Raw genomic sequence first — 20,990 nt, 5'->3', positions numbered from 1 at the left:
AGTTTTTTTCGAGCACTGATTCTGAGCAAAAAGACATCCTACCCGTAGGATGGCTCAAGGTGATTTTTAGGTTCAAATGAAAATCTGAGCATACCATTGGGTTGTTGGACACAAAGAGAGTCTTAGGTTCAAATTTGGGCCAATTCTGAGCAAATAGACATCCTACGCATAGGATGTCTCTTGCATGATTTTGAGGCCAAAACCCTACTATGACCATACCATAGTGTTGTATAGCCTTATATAAGCCTTCTAGTCAAGTTTGGTTCAATTTGGAGCTGATTCGACTTGGAAATTCACCAGATCATAAATCTGGCTTCTAAAACAGATACTTGATCATTTGACCAGCCTACAAGTGTCAAAATCAAAAAGTGAGAATAGATGTGTGTTTATCACATCAAGGGGAACCTTGGATTCAATTTTGGGCCAAATCTGAAAAAAAAGACATCCTACTCGTAGGATGTCTCAAGGTCATTTTTAGGTCTAATTGAAATTTTGAGCATACCAGTGTGTTGTTAGACTCCAAGGGAACTTGTGGTTCAAATTTTGGCCAAATTTTGGTTCAAATTTTGGCTAAATGAACTTGTAGGGAGATTTTGACCTCATACAATTGTTTATCATGTCCTATTAAGCTTAGCCATCAAGTTTCAAGTCATTTGGACATCATTTGCTCCAGATATAAGACATCCTACCCTCTGAGTACACCAGAAGCTTATGCAGCCCAAATCTTGCCCTTTTGGCATCCAAATTCAAATCTGAGCATAGCATTGGGTTGCTTGACTCAAGGGGAATCTAGGGTTCAAATTTTATTCAATTCTGAGTAAAAAGACATTCTACCCGTAGGATGTCTTCTGCATGATTTTGGACCCTAGACCAACATTTGACAATACCAAAGTGTTTCATAGCATCTTATAAGCCTGCCAATCAATTTTGGTCCAATTTGGAGCTCATTTGACTGGAAAAATCAGCTATTAGAGTATCCAGCTTCTAAAACAACTTCTTGAGCATTTGACCAACCTAGAGGTGTCAGAAACAAAAAGTGAGGATACCTAGGGCTTCAACACACCAAGGGGAGTCTCTGGACCAAATTTTATTCAATTCTGAGCAAATAGACATCCTACCCGTAGGATGTCTAGGAGCTTGCTAGACCCATACCACTTTGTTGCTAGACCCACGGGGAACCTTTGAACCAAATCTTGCTTCATTCTGAGTAGAAAAAATTTTGGGCGTAGGATGTCTCTAGGGGTTTTGGGCAGAAATTTGGGAATTCTGACACCACCAGTGTGTTCAGAGGGTAGGTTTTACCCTAGGAACATGTTGACTTGAGTGTTTTCCCATGTTTTTGATGTCCAAAAGTCAAAAGGCAAAGTCAGAAAGCGAAAAATTCATAAATTGCTTGTTTGGAGTGATTTTGACATTCAAATGAAATTTTGAGCATACCAAGGTGTTTCTAGACTCTAGGGCAACCTTTGAACCAAATTTTGCTTCATTTTGAGCAGAAAAAAAATTTGGGCGTAGGATGTCTCCAGGCCAGTTTTAGGGTCCAACTGTAATTTTGACCATACAGGGGTGTTCACAGTGTCACAAAGATCCCAAATCTTCTTTCAACATTGAATTTGGACTTATTTTGACCATTCTAAATTGCATTTCACTATTTTGGCCATAACTTTCACAAATGGTATTGGATTGGAAAAGTTTTTATATCAAAACATAGCCTGAGAACGACACTACAGATCTTAGAGCAAAACTTGAACTAAATGTATGACTTTGGCAACCATTTAGATCAACTTTGAAAAAACGTCGTTTAAGGCCTCAAAATGCATCCACAAGTCAGGTGTGTCTAAAACCGACAGTTCGAAAGAATTGTGAGAAAACGGTCACGATTTTGAACATAGTTTTGACTTTTCCCTAGAAGAGGGGCTAGTGAGCCATAAGCGAGGTCATCGGCTTGAGTCAACCCAGGCTCTGGAACAGACCCCTCAATTCGACCTAGAGCGGACACGAGTGCATGTGAGATTTTCATCATCAAAAAGATGAAGTTTGAAACCAGATTTGGTCTCTAGGCCTTCTAATTGACCATTAAAGACTGCTAAGTTAGCAGATTGAAGTTATCTTTCGGGAAAACCATTGGTCACCCACGGGAAGGTGTAAAAGTTAATTGCGGCCTAGTGTAAAATTGAGAGTCACCTCCAAGCTCAAGGCACAAGTGTGGCTATCAAGGGTACATCAAGAATTTTTTCATTCATTGTGAAAAAGTTTGCCATCTAAATAGAATTTTGTAGATTGTGTGCTAAAGTGAACACAAGTTAGCTCAAATCAAGAATCGCTATGAAGGGAGCAGTCATTGCAGTATAGTGGTAAGTTGCATAACTTATCACAGTGCTTCCAATAGATCGAGCCCTGCTAAAAAGCTCTAGGCAAAGCAAGCAGCCAGACAAGTCAGTATCAGCCTTGGCAAGCAAGGGAGCTAAGAAGTTCAAGCAGTGCAAGCAAAGCCCAGTTCAGAAAACCCAGAGATTAAGGCATCCAAGGACCTCAAGCGAAAAAGACCGACACAAGGGTGCTAATAATTTTTATTAGCATTGAGGCAAGCAATTAGAGCTATCACTGAATAGGTACAACAAGGGAGTCAAGACGAAAGCAATGGAGTCTCAAAGGAATCAGACCAGCCGAGATGAAGCTTCAAGTACATCCACAGAAATTACAAGAGAGCAAATTTGGATCTATCTGATTGGCCACTACAAAGGACTGCCATGCTATGAGGATGTCAATCGAAATTTGTATATCAAGACAAAGAAAGATACAGAGGAAACTCGGACATCTCAACATGTGGAAGTTGAAACAGCGAAGAATGTACTACATCCACATCCAGATTTCATGGAAGACTATGTGGGATCAATTTACATGAGGCACAGAAAATACTTCGACAATGAGATAGAAATGTTGTACAAGGATCAACTTACAGAACTCTACGCATATCCTCCAAGTATTTTTCTGTAAAAAGCTCAGAATGGGAAACGGCAAATTGGTACCCTCTATGTAGATGAGGACGGTTGCTACTACAAAGCTGCCACAAATCATGAAGTTCTTGCAGAGAGTAACCAATATTTTGCCGCTGAAATATTTGGATCAAGAGGGAAAGACTACAAATCTGAAGGTGGTAATGTTTATCATCTAGTCATGGCTTTACCTTTTGATACGTAGCTAGAAGAGTTAACAACTACAACTGTCACTGCACAAATGAGTGGAACAACACAAGGCACAACATGGAAAGACACGGCACAAGTCTCGTGCGCCGCACCAGCACAAGACAAAGCACAAACACACCAAATTGCACAAATAGGGAATACGCCGGAAGTACCAGCTATGAAGATAGCACAACTTCAAAAATAACTAGCTCGGTCTCCAGAGCTACTTAATAGAGCACAACAAGTCATATCATCAGGCATTAAACAGATGACAACATCAGATATGGAACCCTCTCAGATGGGGGGAGTTCAAACTCAACAAAGAGACCCTATCTCTTCAAGAGTGGGATTAAGAAGTCCAGTTCTACAAGAAGCAGTGTCCTTTTCAGGAGACCAAGTGGAATTTCAAGAAGCATTGGAAGATGCCGAGCCGGAGAAGAGACCACCAGAAATTCACAATGCCAAATGTAGAAGGTCAGGTCAAGATGTCATTGGGGTCGACAAATACGGTAGGCACTATGAAATAGCCGATGTGAAAAATATCGATGAGTTTAGAATTTGTGGGCAGCCTGTAAGTCACATACTTGGACCCCATCCAAAAGCACCATCCAGGGAAACGGAAAACAAAGATTTGGTTCGATCTTCACCCTCGGTGCAAACCTCGCCAAAATCAACTCGGAAACATAGCCCTAAGGCTATGCATAAGCCCCACGTCAAAGACCATATGCTGATGGAAGAATTAGCATTACGACTGCTAGAAAGCATGCCAATAGTGGTATGCAAGCAATAATGGAAGCTATTTTTTAGCTTCTCAAGGACAACACGATGAAGGATAAAGAGACGAAGCCAGTGGATACACCTAAGTCAGTAGTAATCTATAGGTTCATGCATGCAAAGAAGAGGTCATATCTGTATCTAGATACCACAGGAAACCATTATCAGCAATATTATGGAGAGCTGCCTCATTTAAAGGGTGCACATGTTGAGATAGCGACATATTGTAATCAATGTGCCATTGTTCATTTAGTGAAGGACTGCCCAGCAAAGCTCTACATGGAAAAGAAGAAGCAACAAGCCAAAAGCAAAGTTCAGACAGTGACAACAAAGGAACAGAAGCAAGAATCCCCAACGAGATCTCCAGAAAAGAAGCAGATCTTGTCGCAAAGCACAAAAGATAGGCCCAAGACACAGTTGCTTGAAATCAAGGGTGTGAACGACATTATCATAGAGAATCAGGATTTCAAAAAAGATCAATTGAATCAAATGATTAAAGATCGCTTAAAGAACCTCAGTGAGGAAAAGTCAAAGCATCCACAAGGTGATGAAGATGAAGCTCGCAGTTCAAGGTTCGAGAGCAAAAGAAGCCAAGATTCTGAAGATGGTAAGTCAACCCAAGAAGAGGTGGCAGAGGTAACATCAAATCTTAGTGCCACGTCACAAGCGGAAGGCATGCAAGAAAAGTCAACGAATGAAGCTGAAATTCCACAAGGAAATTCCTCTACTTTGGAATCTACAGTGGTGGTTAAAGAAATCAAAGACCAGCAGAAGCTAAAAGACGATGTAGCTGAAGTTTAGAACCCACCAAAGAACAGGAAATGATCGACTCCAAGATTGACTACCAAGGACAAGCAATGCAGGATATTAATGAATATTTTCAAACGTAGACTCTACAAGAATCCATGGAGCAATGTGAACCGATCGCCACGGCGACCATTGCATCAGAAGAAGAGAGTCAACCTCAACATCCTGCTACACAAGCTTCAAAAGATTTCCAAGAAGAAAAGTCACCATTGAGTGACCTTCAAGTGCTAGAAGAATTAAATAGTGACAGAGAGCTTCTGAAATCAAGAATCAAGGCATCACATTCAGAAACTAGCAATGAAGACCAACAAGCAGCTCAGGCTATAGACCTTCCCCAAAGCTATAGATCAAAAGATAGTAAGCACTTGGGACATGCTACAACCAGTCAAATGACAAAGAAGTTCAACATACAAGAGGATGACAAAGCTTCCAAGGCACAAAAGTCCAAGACAAGCACCAAAAGCAAAGAGGACATCGGTTACTTGGCAGCCAACAAGAAGATTAAATTCTCTTTAGATGTGCATGAGAAACTGAAATTCAATTTTGCAGCAAAGATAGATTGCACTGCCACGACTAAAGTCATGTCTTATGGGCTATGGTTACTTCTAGATAAGCCAGAACTGTATGAAATTCAGGTACAAGTATCCCTATCAAATGGAGTTAAGGTCACCAGTTTGGGGATTGCAGAAGCTACCCTTAAACTACGGTCAAAGATAGTTAAATACAAATTCCTAATAGTGGATTCTCCAAAATGAGTACACATTTGATTTTGTCCAAGATATGGGCAAAAACACTTGAAGAAGAATCTGAAGCTTCAATGATGGTCATCACGACTAGCTCTCAAGACAGCCAGCCTACTACCGCTCCAAGATTATCGGATGCCGACAAAGGCAAAGCCAAAATGATCCCACAAATGTCCTACCAACATAAGCAGCCCCTTAAATCAGAGTCTTCAATCCAACCTAGAAAAGTTCAAGATAGAGCCTCTATATCAACTGACCCCATGCTTCCACATGAAAGGCAGACTCCAAAGAAAACCTTTCAATCGAAACACCCTACACTGCGAGATCACCGCCACCAAAGGTTTTCAAAGGTCTACATTAAAGTTGAAGAAATAAACGTCAAGGACCCAATATGGATCGTTGATCCAATCCAATTGATGAACGGTAAACACATGGGATGGATATCCTCCCAGTACAACTTAGTAGAGCAAGGCTACTATGAAGGTCAAAAGAAACTTTGGTTACCAAAACCACAGACCTTGGCTTATGTGGTGGATAAAGGTTTCACAAAGCGTCCCCAAAAGCAACAAAGCTCATATTTATATCGCCAAAGGAGACCGACCAACAAGGCTCGCCAAAGGTACGCAGAAAATTTCAAATCTAGCTGGCCTTCATACCAACATAGGACTTCATCGGTAAATAATCCCAAAAATGGAACTCTTGTACATCTCAATACGACATCAAAAACATCATGGGAAGTGCCATCTACAATTCTTCAAGCACAAGGTTACTATCAAGGAAATTGGAGAATCTGGCTACCAAAGATGCCAGGTAAACATTCTTCAATCAAACAACTTCAGCTGAAAATAATCGCAATTTCACGAAAGGCAAAATCAAGGACAATGTCCCAATCAAGGCAAAGGATATCTGCAAAGACACTCTAATCACACGATGCAGATACAAATGGGTGCCAAAAGAACAACACATACCGAAGAAGATTGAAGTCATCTCTAGCTCTCAAGAAATGTCAAGACATGATGGACAAAGTGTTACGGAGAATGGAGCGAGCCAATCTTCTCAACCAAGGGACCAAACAACAACAAAAAGAAATTTTGACAACCAAGGTCACCCAGGTATGGCAAAAGAAATCAATATTGCCAGTATGGTCCTTTACAAATCCTCTCTTCGAGGATGGGAGTTTTGAATTTCAAAACCTATTCTTGGTCGAAAGCTCCCGAGAGTAAGTCAAGTCGCCATAAAAATCATGGCATAAGAGTCAAGAGTCAGGCGGCTGAGCCACTAAATGAGCAAGCGTCAGACCCAAGCTTCATGTCTTAATACTTCTTGTGGTCTATGAGTCTAGATATTTAGATTATAGCTCAAGCTGGAAGAGTTGAGCATATTGTAAAATTGAGTCGCTCATGCTGGATAGATGAGCAGAAGAGTCAAAGTCTAACAATTTTATTTGGTGGAGAGGCGGAGTAATTCACAAAACACTCACGCACATGTACACATTGAGGAGAGTGAAAAAACCTCGAGCATCAATAGCCCTTCTTGTGAGTAACGGTAGCTCTTGAAGTCAAATATATTTTTTCTTCTATAGCTATGTTCACTCCTGGAAGCACCCATTCAAACTCTTCTCGCACAACATATTGTTTCCCATGCATCTATCTATGCAAGCATATATAATGTCCCATCATTGGACATTTGCATTTGACACGATTTGTGTTCCACCCATGCACTTATGCAACAAAATGACGATGATGAAGTGGTAACAGGTTCATAAGAATTTTCTCAACAACAACGACTCTAACTTCAAGCTACTAACACTTATTCAATATATATCCAGTCAATAATAGTAGCCATACGGCCATAAGTACTTTAACTCAACAAAACTCGGTTACATCAAAACATAACTACATATAGCCTTACATTTAATTGTGACTAGAGGCATTTTTTACTTACTGGGTTTTTCCCTTTAGTCCTATCCAGGTATCCAAGACCTTCATTTTGTAATATATGCCACATTTCATTTTTACTATTTTATTTTTTATATAAACACAGAAAAGCAGACCAACGACATCCCCAAACAACTAAAAATTCAAAAGGCTTTAAGTTTACAGGTACACATGCAGGATGACACCCAAAGAACAAACAATATAGAGCTGCCAAGAATAACACTTGCTGCAACAACAAACCTCACTCAACCTATTCACGATACAACAACCAATCCAAAGGGGAGAGCTATGGCTTCAACTACACTACATGTACAAGAAAAAGGTACCTCTACAACATACAAAGCATCTAGCAGAAGCAACTACAACAACAAAATCTTCAACCAACACCAAAACATGAAGCACTCGTCAACGCCACTGCAGACATAGGGTCTTGTCGAGACGACAAGAATTCGGAGGGGGAAAGTGTTGACAGGTCAACCTTTCAACAACGCTTCCACAAAGATTCCATGAATATTCCTCAAAGATTCTCTAAAGATTCCATATGAAGATGTTGATGAAGTGATGAAGATGGAGATGGATGTTGTAATGTGAAGATACAAGCTCATGGACATCATCGAATATCCTGTTATTATCATTTTGAGCCATTACGGCCACTTTGGTAATGTTTATAGGAACCTCATATTTAAATTGTATTTTGGCCACAGATGCTTGTTGAATGAGCAAAGCCAGCTCATGGTGTTGTAATTAAGCTCTATAGAAGCCTAGGGACAAATCAGGTCATTTTGGCCGGACATTAGGTTTTCTAAGGTTTAGTATATAAACCAAAACCTAAAGCTTTGTAAGGGGACTTCTAATAATCTTATCTTATGTGTCGACTCGGAGACTGCGAGAGAGTGAGAGTGTGTGTGTGTGTGTGTGTGTGTGCTACAAGAGCTATGGTGGTCGGAACCGCAAACAGAGAGCAGCAGTGTGTTGCCCACGAGGAGAGTTACGCGTTGATGCTTACATCACGCGCGTTCGTATGTGTTTTGGTAGATTCACCCGCGAGCTACTTTTGGAGTTTCGATGAGTAAACGTTGTCCGTTTTTGCATTTCAGCATATCCACACGATTAGAGCGAGTAGAGCTACGCATTAGGCATGTTAGATTTTAGAAACAGTGACCTGTAAAATCCGACCTGACATACTACGCGTTTTTTGCACGGAGGGTGTTGGGTTAGGATTTGTGGTCAAAGACCTAAGGGATAGCAGCCTTCCAATGTGTGTAGGACTTCCCTTGAGTTTTGTGAAGTTTCGAGATCGTCTAATGGGCTTTTGGCTTGTTGTAGCATCATAGGAGACTCTCACATTCACAGAACCGATGGCATGTAGATTTGATATCTCTGTAGGAAGTAGTCATTAGTCGATCGAGTGGAGGTTGACACCCTTTGCTTGCTTCCACGCGCCTATGGGTTGAGTTTCGTCCTGACAGGCCAACCTTTCAACAACGCTTCCACAAATATTCCATGAATATTCCTTAAAGATTCTCTAAAGATTGTATATGAAGATGCTGATGAAGATGAAGATGGATGGTAAACGTTGTCCGTTTTTGCATTCAGCATATCCATGCGATCAGAGCGAGTAGAGCTACGCATTCGGCATGTTTAGATTTTAGAAACAGTGACATGTAAAATCCGACCAGACATACTACGCGTTTTTTGCACGGAGGGTATTGTGTTAGGATTTGTGGTCAAAGACCTAAGGGATAGCGGCCTTCCAGTGTGTGTAGGACTTCCCTTGATTTTCGTGAAGTTTCGAGATCGTCTAATGGGCTTTTGGCTTGCTGAAGCATCATAGGAGACTCTCACATTCCCAGAACCGGTGGCATGTAGATTTGATATCTCTGTAGGAAGTAGTCATTAGTCGATCGAGTGGAGGTTGACACCCTTTGCTTGCTTCCACACGCCTACGGGTCGAGCTTCGTCCTGACAGGCCAACCTTTCAACAATGCTTCCACAAAGATTCCATGAAGATTCCTTAAAGATTCTCTAAAGATTCCATATGAAGATGCTGATGAAGTGATGAAGATGAAGATGGATGTTGTAATGTGAAGATACAAGCTCATGGACATCATCGAATATCCTGTTATTATCATTTTGAGCCATTACGACCACTTTTGTAATGTTTACAGGAACTTCATATTTCAATTGTATTTTGGCCACAGATGCTTGTTGGATGAGCAAAGCCAGCTCAGGGTGTTGTAATTAAGCTCTATAGAAGCCTAGGGACAAATCAGGTCATTTTGGTCAGACATTAGGTTTTCTAAGGTTTAGTATATAAACCAAAACCTAAAGCTTTGTAAGAGGACTTCCAATAATCTTATATTATGTGTCGACTGGGAGACTGCGAGAGAGTGAGAGTGTGTGTGTGTGTGTGTGTGTGCTACAAGAGCTACGGTGGTCAGAATCGCAAACAGAGAGCAGCAGTGTGTTGCCCACGAGGAGAGCTACGCGTTGATGCTTACATCACGCGCGTTCGTCTATGTTTTGGCAGATTCACTCGCGAGCTACTTTTGGAGTTTCGATGAGTAAACGTTGTCCATTTTTGCATTTCAGCATATCCACGCGATCAGAGCGAGTAGAGCTACGCATTAGGCATGTTAGATTTTAGAAACAGTGACTTGTAAAATCCAACCAGACATACTACGCGTTTTCTGCACGGAGGGTATTGGGTTAGGATTTGTGGTCAAAGACCTAAGGGATAGAGCCCTTCCAGTGTGTATAGGACTTCCCTTGAGTTTCGTGAAGTTTCGAGATCGTCTAATGGGCTTTTGGCTTGCTGTAGCATCAAAGGAGACTTTCACATTCACAGAACCGATGGCATGTAGATTTTATATCTCTGTAGGAAGTATTCATTACTTGATCGAGTAGAGGTTGACACCCTTTGCTTGCTTCCACGCGCCTGCGGGTCGAGCTTCGTCCTCAGTTGACATTATATGTGAGGTGAGTTCTCGCTATGCTGACGTCCGTCGCGTCGTATCCGCCAACACCTTGTATGTGGGCCATTCAAACACTGGTTGATCCTTTTTGTGCAGTTTTCCTTTTTGGTCTACATAGTGTGCATATGAATTATGTGTGCCATACAAAGCTAGCAGCATTCTGTTTGATGTGTCCTTTAGGCTCGTGAATCTTGTGTTAGTGGATGCAAAATCATTTGCAAACCTAACAGTCTTTTCATCATTCATTGATATCTCGATACCTTTACTAAATTCATGCAAGAATTCGTTGTTCAAAGAACCAATTTTAAGCTTTTCACGTGTCTGTGCATCTTTATGCTCATTTTGAACTTACAGTGCTTTTAATGGTGCTTCTAATGGTAATGCAGAATCATCTAATTGCATCAAAATTGACGAGTTAAATGCACTTACATCGAGATTCACATTTCCAATTTTCTCTGTACCTTGCTTGGCAATTGATGTATCCCTGTTGTCAGGATTTCTTAGACAATCTTCAGAAAAAGGTCCACCTTTTCGTCCACAATTTGAGCAATACGCCATGACTGGTGGTATTTCAACTGGCTCTGTCATGTCAAGCTCTAGCTGAGAATTTCTGCTTCTATGCTTGCCATGTTGTCAGTTTCTTCTTTTAGAACACTGAGCATCAAGCTGTAGACTGCTCCATCTTGACCTTTGTACCGTCTTTGGCTTGGTTCTCCAATTAGATTTGCTTCTATTGGTTGATATGTTGGATCTTTCGATTCTGGCTCTCGACTATCTATCTGACCACTGTAATCCATGTACAATGACGCTAATTGCATATGCACCTATAGGATGCTTTGCGGACTTCTGCAAATTTGTGGATAAACACTTGGATCAATCTTTTTCACTTCTATCTGCACTTCATTTTTGAGCTTGCAATACCTGGCTCCACTGAAATCTGTGAACATTTGGGAGTTCTCTGAATCTGGCTTTACTCTGATCAATAGGATCTTGGCTCCTATGCCGCTTTTGCTCCTATGCTGCTTTTGCTGCTTATAAGATACCTATGTCCTTCTGTATGTGCATATAAGACTTTGTCTCCATTGTGGCCATATAGTTGCAAAATTCGCTCTATTGCAGTTGTGTACGTGTTGCCACTGCGACTAGCTTGCTCTGCTGTACTTGAACTCTAGGCTTGATTTGAGTCCATATTGGCTCAATCTACAAAAACTGTCAATTGGCAGATTTTGGTATTGATTATCAAAATTTTTGATGCTCGTACTAGCCTAATCTGCAATCCACCGGGATTTGTATCCCTGTTCATCCAATTGGAAGCTAATTTACAGCGCAATTACTCGCACTAGCCAATTTCTAGCATGCAGAATTTTGGAAATTTGACTGTCGCTCAATCGGCTGTGAGTTGGTCGATTTCTCGCTTTTCTTTTGCTGATTTGGTTCGCTTTGGCACAGTTTGCTGCTCTTTTTGCGGTGTGCGCGGTACACTTTCTAGCTTTGCTCTTTGCTTTTTGGGGTCTTTTTTCGGGCTCGTTCTATCTTTTTATGGCACTTCTTGGCTTTTTCCGAGCTATTTCTGCGCTTACGACCACTCTCTTTTTATTTTTCCTAATTATTTATGAAATTTTGAATTTCTAAAATTTTTGGTCTTTTTATGATTTTTTACGATTTATTTGCGAAATTTTTGATTTTTTATATTTTTTTTGGTAATTTTTTAATTTTTCTATATTTATTGAAAATTTCATAAAATTCTTGCAATTTTTTCGATTAGTTTATAATATTTTATGAATTTTTTGTGAGTTTCTATGAGTTTTTGTACAATTTTTGTTGAATTTCTATGAGTTTTCTACAATTTTTGTGATTTTTTATTTTTAAAATATTTTTTGTTTTTTTGTGAAATTTTTAATTTTTTTAGAATTTTCTAAGAGGTTTTTAATTTTTTAATGGAATTTCTTTCACCTTTTTTATTTTCTATGAATTTTTTACTCTTTTTTTAAATTTTTATTTTTTAATCTTTTTTTTAATGAATTTTTGTCTTTTTTAAAAAAATTGTTTTTATGCGCTTTTTTGAATTTTTATTCTCTGTTTAATTGATTTTGTGACTTTTTTATTGTAATTAAGTTAAATAATGCAAAAAGTTATTTACCTGCACCTTACCTGACAGTTAACGCCGAAGACCGCAGTGAGGGACGGGCCGGACGCAGGTGCAAAAAAGAGAGAGAAGAGAGAGAGTGGTCGTGTGCAAGCAGCGGGGCAGGAGGGCTTGTCAGCGCGCCGTATAGGCAACGTGGGAAGAGAGGGCCCCAACGTGCATAGAGAGAGAGAGAGAGAGAGAGAGAGAGAGAGAGAGAGAGAGAGAGAGAGAGAGAGAGAGAGAGAGAGAGAGAGAGAGAGAGAGAGAGAGAGAGAGCGTGGGCTGCCTTTACGGCGCTCACAGAGGGTGTGACAGCGCCTGGCGCAGACTTGGCGAAAGAACGCACGGTGGGGCCAGCCGGGGTACCCGACAGAAAAGGGGAAAGAAAGCGAGAAAAAGACAAAGGAGCGGCTGGCAGCTTGCGGGGCACAAGGACTCGAGGAGAGAGAGTGTAGAGAGAGAGAGAGAGAGAGAGAGAGAGGGAGCATGAGGGGGAGTGTGTTTGAATTAAACAAAATAAGGGGGGAGGGGGTGCATGCGGGGCCAGACAGCGAGAGAGAGCGGATGAGTGTGAGTGAGGGTTAGAGAGAGTGAAGAGGGGGAAGAAGTTAGAGAGAGAGTGATTGTGTGTGTGTGAGTAGGGTGTGCTAGAGAAATACATTTTTTCTTACCGAAGAAAATAATGGCAAACTTGAAATTCTACCGGTTTTTAGGTCAAAATTTGAAGCTTTTGCCGTTATTTACACAAAAACTTGTGTAAATTTTTCGATTTTAGGATTTTAGCCGGTTAAAATACATTGGACCCCGGTTTTTTTCTTTTCTAACACTGGGTTCACGCACTGCAGCGAGAGAGAGGGGAAGTGTGACAAGAAGAGAGAGAGAGAGAGAGTGAGGGTGTGGGGTTGGTTCACACGGAGCGGGAAGAAGAAGAAGAGAAGTATTTTATGTGCCGCAAGGCAGAGTACCGAAGCCCGAAACCCATTTTTTTATTACTTTTTATTTTAAAATATCCAAAAATGCCAAAATTAGGCCGAAAATTAGCCGAAACTCCAAAAATCGCCAGAAAATCCAAAAAATTCTAGGAATCTTAGAAAAATATCGTCATTCACAACCAAGTATTTTTGACACGTAAAGGCACACCGAAAATAGCAGATTTTATCGAAAATGGGGGGTGCATGCGGGGGCAGACAACGAGAGAGAGCGAATGAGTGTGAGTGAGGGTTAGAGAGATTGAAGAGGGGGGAAGAAGTTAGAGAGAGAGTGATTGTGTGTGTGTGAGTGTAGGGTGTGCTAGAGAAATACATTTTTTCTTACCAAAGAAAATAATGGTAAACTTGAAATTCTACCGGTCTTTAGATCAAAATTTGAAGCTTTTGCCATTATTTACACAAAAACTTGTGTAAATTTTTTGGTTTTCTTCAAGGCAAGCTAAAAACATCTAACAAAGATTTTAGGATTTTAGCCGGTTAAAATACATTTTAGGATTCTTTTTCTAACACTGGGTTCACGCACTGCAGCGAAAGAGAGGGGAAGTGTGACAGGAAGAGAGAGAGAGAGAGAGAGAGAGAGAGAGAGAGAGAGAGTGAGGGTGTGGGGTTGGTTTCAGGAAGAAGAAGAAGAGAAGTATTTATGTGCCGCAAGGCATGGTACTGAAGCCCGAAACCGGTTTTTTATTACTTTTTTATTTTCAAATATCCAAAAAATGCCAAAATTAGGCCAAAAATTAGCCGAAACTCCAAAAATCACCAGAAAATCCCAAAATTTTCCAAAAATTCTAAAAAAATTCTAGGAATCTTAAAAAAACATCGTCATTCATAACTGAGCATTTTTTACACGCAAAAGCACATTGAAAATAGTAGATTTTACCGAAAATGCTAATTTTAACAAAATTGTCCACCGTCCCCCGGAAATAGTAAAACGCTTAAAAGTCGACCATGGAGGGCACGCATGCAAATAAAATGATGCCGTAAATACGCACACACAAAATAGCTCATAAAGATTGCAAAATATCAAATTTTTATGGAATTAACCAAAAATTAATGCAAAAAATTACCAAAAATTATCCGAAAAATACCCAGAAAATTTCTACAAATTTTGCACATATTGGGGAATAATGCAGCGAATTAAAATTGCCAAAATCACATCAATTCAATTGCCAAAGAATTTTATCAATAAAATCAAGACTAGGCAATCAAACCGGCAAAATTATCGACAAAATTAGGTAAGAAATTGACGCAATTAAAGTGTGTAAATCACTGTTTTGAGCACAAAAACACGGAAATTAATCATTATGCACATCCATTATGCAATCTAAATATGAATCGATCATGCAAATTACACACTTTTTAGGCGCATACACACACACCCACACACACTAAAAAATTGGCAGTTTTTACCAATCTTTAGGTGTGCACACAAAAAGGTTAAACTTGTTGGATTTCCAATGTGACTTCACAAATCATTATTTGGGCATGAGCACAACACAAATCAATCATCACAATTGAAAAATCATAACACACACATTGATTTTTTAGTGCACAAATATGGGCAAAATAGTGCACATACACCTAAAATTAGCATACACACACTCAATTAGAATGCACACACACTTGAAATTGACCATCCAAGCATGCAATTAACTCAATTAGGTACCCAATTAGCAATTCAAATTCACCAATTAGCAATTGAAACTTGTCAAACTCATGCGCCACAAAATCTTAAAAATTTCGGCATTACGACAGCGGGAAAATGAATAATCGCAAAATTTTCAATCCATAACATCAACATAGCATAGCATTACATTGCATCAACATTACATTGCATCATGGTGGGATTTCTACACATCCTTAAATTCTAGGGAGGTTGAGAATACCACCTTAATTACCTTTCCGTTGAAGATCAATTGAATGGTTGAATGCTCCAATCCTTCATAGCACATTAGTAAGTTAGCAAAAATTAGTCAAATTAGCAAGGGGTTAGTGTGAGAGTGTGTAAACACACAATTGGCAAGATACGGTCACACCTTAGGGAATTATGAGCACATTGCTTCATGCACACACATTCAAAATCCACAAAAAACATAAACACGCAAATGAAATTAGTAGTAAAATTAGTGAGGGAACGCATTCGATTATTCCACAATTACACTAGCGTAGGCCATCATCCTCGGCAACGGTGCCAAATGTTGGGGTCCATTGTTGCAATTGCTCCAATGACCAACAAAATTGTCAATACAGAGGGATGAGCTACCTGGCTAGGGCATGGAAACACTCACACGGTTAGTGAGCTAATAGTGGCAGCACAAATGGTTAACTCTACAAGGTGATCTTATCGGTCTATGGAGGAGCTAAGCCGCAATGAAGGGCAATCTTCATATCCACTTCTCTACACCTCCAATCAACCCAAGCATACACACTACAATTGCAAGACACACACAACACTAATCTTATCATGCAACACACTAATCGTAAGCACACACACATAGATCTATCGAGCACCAAACTCCAATCAAACCTACATGCACACACAAGAAACAGAGGAAAATCACACAAGATTAGAGAGGGATTAACCACTAAGTAGTGTAGATCTAGCTAATCTAAGAATCACAGGCAATCATAAAAAGTATGAGAGAGGCATAGTGAAAGAGAATGAATCATTGATTAGTGTTAATCGAATCTCATGAGCAAGGAGAAGCTCAAGGACTCCATAGCCACACACCTCAAGATCTCTCACCAAAGAGTGCTCTTAACAAATGAGCTTGAGAAACCTAATTTCTTTTACACACTGCCCTATATACCTAGGGTAAAAATATGCAATGTCCGGACGCCTAAGGACTTTAGGGCTCCACCACTTACTATATTTGCAACCTAGACACAGTTACTGAGTTGTTCTTTACAACTTGGAACTCCCATTGAGCCCGTAACACTTAAGGAATATTACAATGGCTTGAAATAACTCAGGAATTTACAATATGTGACCATTTTGGGATAACGTGAAAAATGTGTGACTCCAATCTTTACTGCTTCTTTCTGTTGATCTTCAATGTGCATCCATATGTCTTCAGTATTTAGCATCTTTTGTTAACTGACGTTGACTCAGTATACATGATATGATCTTAGTATTCATTTTCCTGCTAGCTAGTGTCTGCAAGTGCTTGTTTCCACTCATCCAAATTTCTTGTTCTTTTCAATAGAAAAAAATTTCAATCCCTACTCTCTTGTATGATTTCTTAAAATTTGATTGTCGTAGGGTTTTTTTCAAAAGCTAGAATGTTTCTCACTTTCCAAGTTTTATTGAGAAAGCAGAAGCAGACAATCTAGGTGCATACCAAAATGGCTTGATTTCTAAAGATCTTTCCTCCCAAGAGTAGATTATTCTTGAAAAAGAGGATCTAACAAGTCTTTTTCATCCATTTGTAGACTTTTCCTGCAATCAATCTCATGGCGGAGCAGTCTTTGAAGAGGTGAATGAGGTCTTTAATTGTTGCCTTGCATCCTGAGCATATGTCAGCGCCGATTCCTCTGGTTTTTACCTTGGTTCTAGTAACAATGCCCCCCCGTAGTGCCTTCCAAAGAACTCTTTTACAAACTAAAATACCAAAGGAAATTCTTGCATCCAATACTTCACATCAAATGTATGCATAATTTACTAGTATTAGGATTTGAAGGGCTCCCTAATCTTTCCAAAGGCACGCATGGTGAAATTCTACCATTCCTATGAACTTTTTATTTTTATTTAACATTCTAGTGACAGAATTCTCAAAAAGACACAAGCCAATTGTTGAGACTTTGCAACATGTTTGATGAAGAACACTGCTGAAGAAAAAAGCTTTGAACCTCAATGAGTTAGTTCTATGCAAGAGTTAGAGTGTGGCATCTGTAAGTAGCTTGTGAGTGCACATAGCAGGGTTGGCTATGGGTGCTACTAAGGTAGGGAATGCAATGTTGAGGAAGCCTCCATTTGTGTCAGGCTTGGGTCCCAATGGGGTATGGATTCCTTGGTTGGGAGATCACCACAGTCTACGCCTATGGGTGGCTCCCTCCTCTTCACCCTTCATCTTTATTTTTGGTTGCTTGGGAGTGGCCCCCCTCCCTCCTCACTTGAGAGTGCTTAATGTTGGTCATCTCAGTGCTTTCTTCTACCTGGACTCGGTTCTCTAGTGTAGTGGAAAGTCATGTTTGTGGAAATGGTGGATGCCTTCTCCGATTAGCCGTGGCTCCCCTCATAGCCGGCTAGTTCTTAGGCAGTTGGTGATGATGCTCCATTGTCCATTGTGGTTGATGATTAGCTTCAAGAGATGATTTGTCTCCTATTCGCTATGCCTCTCATCGGGGGGGTGGAGGGAGCTCATATGAGGGTGAGCTCATGTGAGAGATGGATTCCTCTTGGGTTTTGCAGGTACATACTTTGGTTCTTCACTACTTACAATTTTGCTCTATATGTCTCTAGTCTAAATTGGTTTTGCGTTATGATCACTTTGTGTTACCATACATATGTGGTAGTGATGTGTGTGAAAACACTTAGGACCGTCGGGGCGTTTTTTCCCTCACTAGGAGGCATTTTCCCTTCCGTGCAACCCTATTTCCAACGATTGGTATCAGAGTAGGTTGCATCCTCCTCGGCTTAGACGCCAACACACACCTGCTAGCTTTCTTTGATTTCAATGAGCTTTGGTGAGCATCAGTAGGTTGACAAATCTTCGAGGGAGATCTTGGAGCTGAGTCTGTTCAAATTTTCCATTCGGGCTCATTTCGGCCTTCGTTTCCACTACAGGCAGTGCTACATAGGCAATTTTATCATTTTGTGTAGATTTTTTGTCTGTGCCATTTTTTGCATAACAGGTTCATTATGATCTTCTTTGGGTTATGCTATATAGCATACGTTAATCCCATTCTATTCCTCCTCTTTTCAGGCAATTTTCACATCAGGTACGTGCGTTTTCCATGGCTGAAAACAACAACACAAATGTGCTCAAGATATTTGTTATCTGTTGAGGATAGATTGGATGGGGATGGCCATTACCCATTGTGGGATTACATGATGCAACATGTTCTTGTGTCAAAGGGAATTGGAATATTGTGCAATGCATTGATGTATATTTTGGTTTTGTGGATACATGCAATGTTGAGGATGTTTCAGGGTTTGTTGGCAAGATTGTTTCCACTAGAGCTATTTTGCCTACAGCAGAGCAAGCTTGTTGGGATGTAAGAGATGCCTAGGCTCATGCATTGATTGCATTATCTGTGAAGCGCACTATTACTTCTCGCATTCATTCAGCTAAATCTACAATAGAGGCTTGGGATATTCTGGCTGGTCTTTATGCAAGTCGCAATGAGGCAATCCTACATACAGAGCTAGAATCAAAGATTATGCATGAGAAAGATGAAATGGACACTTTCCTTATTGGTAGAAGGGATATTAATGAGCAACTTATTTTGGTGGGCAAACTCATTTCTAGTAGTTTCCTTGTGCAGACTATTCTTGATGCTTTGCCAGATTCTTACTAGACTTTTGCTAGTACTTGGAGACTTGTGACCCAAGGAAATCCTGAAATTATCAAGTTTGATGCATTATGCACATTGCTATTGCAAGAGTCACTTTCTAAAAAAAAAAAACCTAAATAATATGAAATTGAATAGGCCTTTATTGCTGCTCAAAGAGAAAGTGGTAGCAATAATTACCAATTCTCATGGTTCTTCTACGAGTGAAAATGCACCCACTCCTACTGCTTTTGTTGGCAGCACTTTGTCTGGAAATTCTGGTGAAAAGGGTAAAAAAGAGATGCATTGCCATTATTGTAAAGCTAACGATCACTTGATCAAGCAGTGTCTAAAATTGAAGGCAAAAGAGGCTAAGAAGAAAGAGATTGGTTCCACTAGAGTCTTCTGTGAAAGGAGATTGTGATGCTTATGTAGATGCAAAATGGGCTTTTAGTGCAGCGTGCACTTATGATCTTTTTGTCCATGATGCATGTATGTCAGTTTCTACAGATGCTCATGTGTGGTACTTTGACAGTGGTGCTACACAACACATTAACTCTCATCTTGACTTGTTTACCTCTCTCAAGGATGCCCCTTATGGGAATGCACTCACTTGTGCTAACAATGTCTCTTATCCAATCAAGGGAGTTGGAAGGATTGTGATGATTTCTCTAAATGGAAATTATTTCAACTTGTTGATGCACTTTATGTACTTGGGATAAAAAAGAGCCTTTTGTCTATATCTGCATTCGCTAGACTTGGTCTTGTTGTGAAATTTGTGGATGATAGATGTATAGTTCATGACCTTAGCTTTGGTGATGAAATTGTTGCATCCGGCATTTTATGTCGTGGGTTGTATAAGCTCACTTTGTATGACAAGTGTGGAAATTTTTTTATAAATGCAGTTGCGGATTCAAAGGCTATTTCAGATGCAAAACTTTGGCATGTACGGTTTGGGCATCTGAATTTTGCGAGTTTTCTATGTTTGCAAAAATCTAATATGGTTGCTTCTTTGCCACCTCTTGAAGCACCTATAAAGCATGTTTGTGAAGGTTGTATTTTGGGTAAGATGCAACATTTGAAATTTCCAAAGGATGGTTCAATAAGGGCCACATGAAGATTGTAGCTTGTGCATAGTGATATTTTTGGGCCCATGCAAACTCCGTCCTTGGGAAATTACCTTTACTTTGTGAATTTCATTGATGATTACTCGAGGAATGCATGAGTATATCTGCTTAAAGAAAAGTAAAGTGTTTATGTGCTTCAACCAACTTTTGGATATGGATGAAAATGTCTCAAAATGTCATTAGGAAAAATGTGGACTCTCCTTGGGCCATATAGGATTAAGGTTAATTAGGCTCCAGCCAATAGGAAGAGAGCAATGTATATAAGTTTAGAACCTAAGAAAGTAGAGAGAATAATAGGGTTGTCCACTCATTTATTGCTTTGTATCCTAGAGGGAGGTGGATGGGTAAAAGAGGGAGGGGGAAAAAGGGAGGGGGGGAGTGGTGGGTCCACAGATACTTTTTTGCAAAAACCCTAAAAATTCAAAATTTTCAAAAAAAAATAAATTCAAAATATTCCATCCAAAACTCCCCCCAAACCTACCCTATGATCAAAAAGTCATTTTCTCACTCTAGAACCTTTTTTCCAAGACTCCCTTCCTCAAGCTCTCCATTGCAACTTTAAGCTCCCACTCTCTCTCTAAACTCTGTTTCCCTCCTCCTTCCTCAAGCTCTCCATTGCAACTGTAAGCTCCCACTCTCTCTCTAAACTTTGTCTCCCTCCTCCTTCCCCAAGCTCTCCATTGCAATTTCAAGCTCCCACTTAAGCATCCATGGCAAACAATGGTCAAAATAGACGCCCCAAATCCATCATTCAAAGTATGGTTCTCCACAACTCGAAGAATGAGGAGCAGTAATGGGAACCTCAGGTTTTTCAAGAAGGTGCGTGGGTCTACAT

The sequence above is a fragment of the Adiantum capillus-veneris genome, chromosome 1 (genome assembly GCF_014529385.1).
Source record: "Adiantum capillus-veneris isolate H3 chromosome 1, ASM1452938v2, whole genome shotgun sequence".
Classification (NCBI taxonomy): domain Eukaryota; kingdom Viridiplantae; phylum Streptophyta; class Polypodiopsida; order Polypodiales; family Pteridaceae; genus Adiantum; species Adiantum capillus-veneris.
This window is presented reverse-complemented; position numbering follows the sequence as displayed.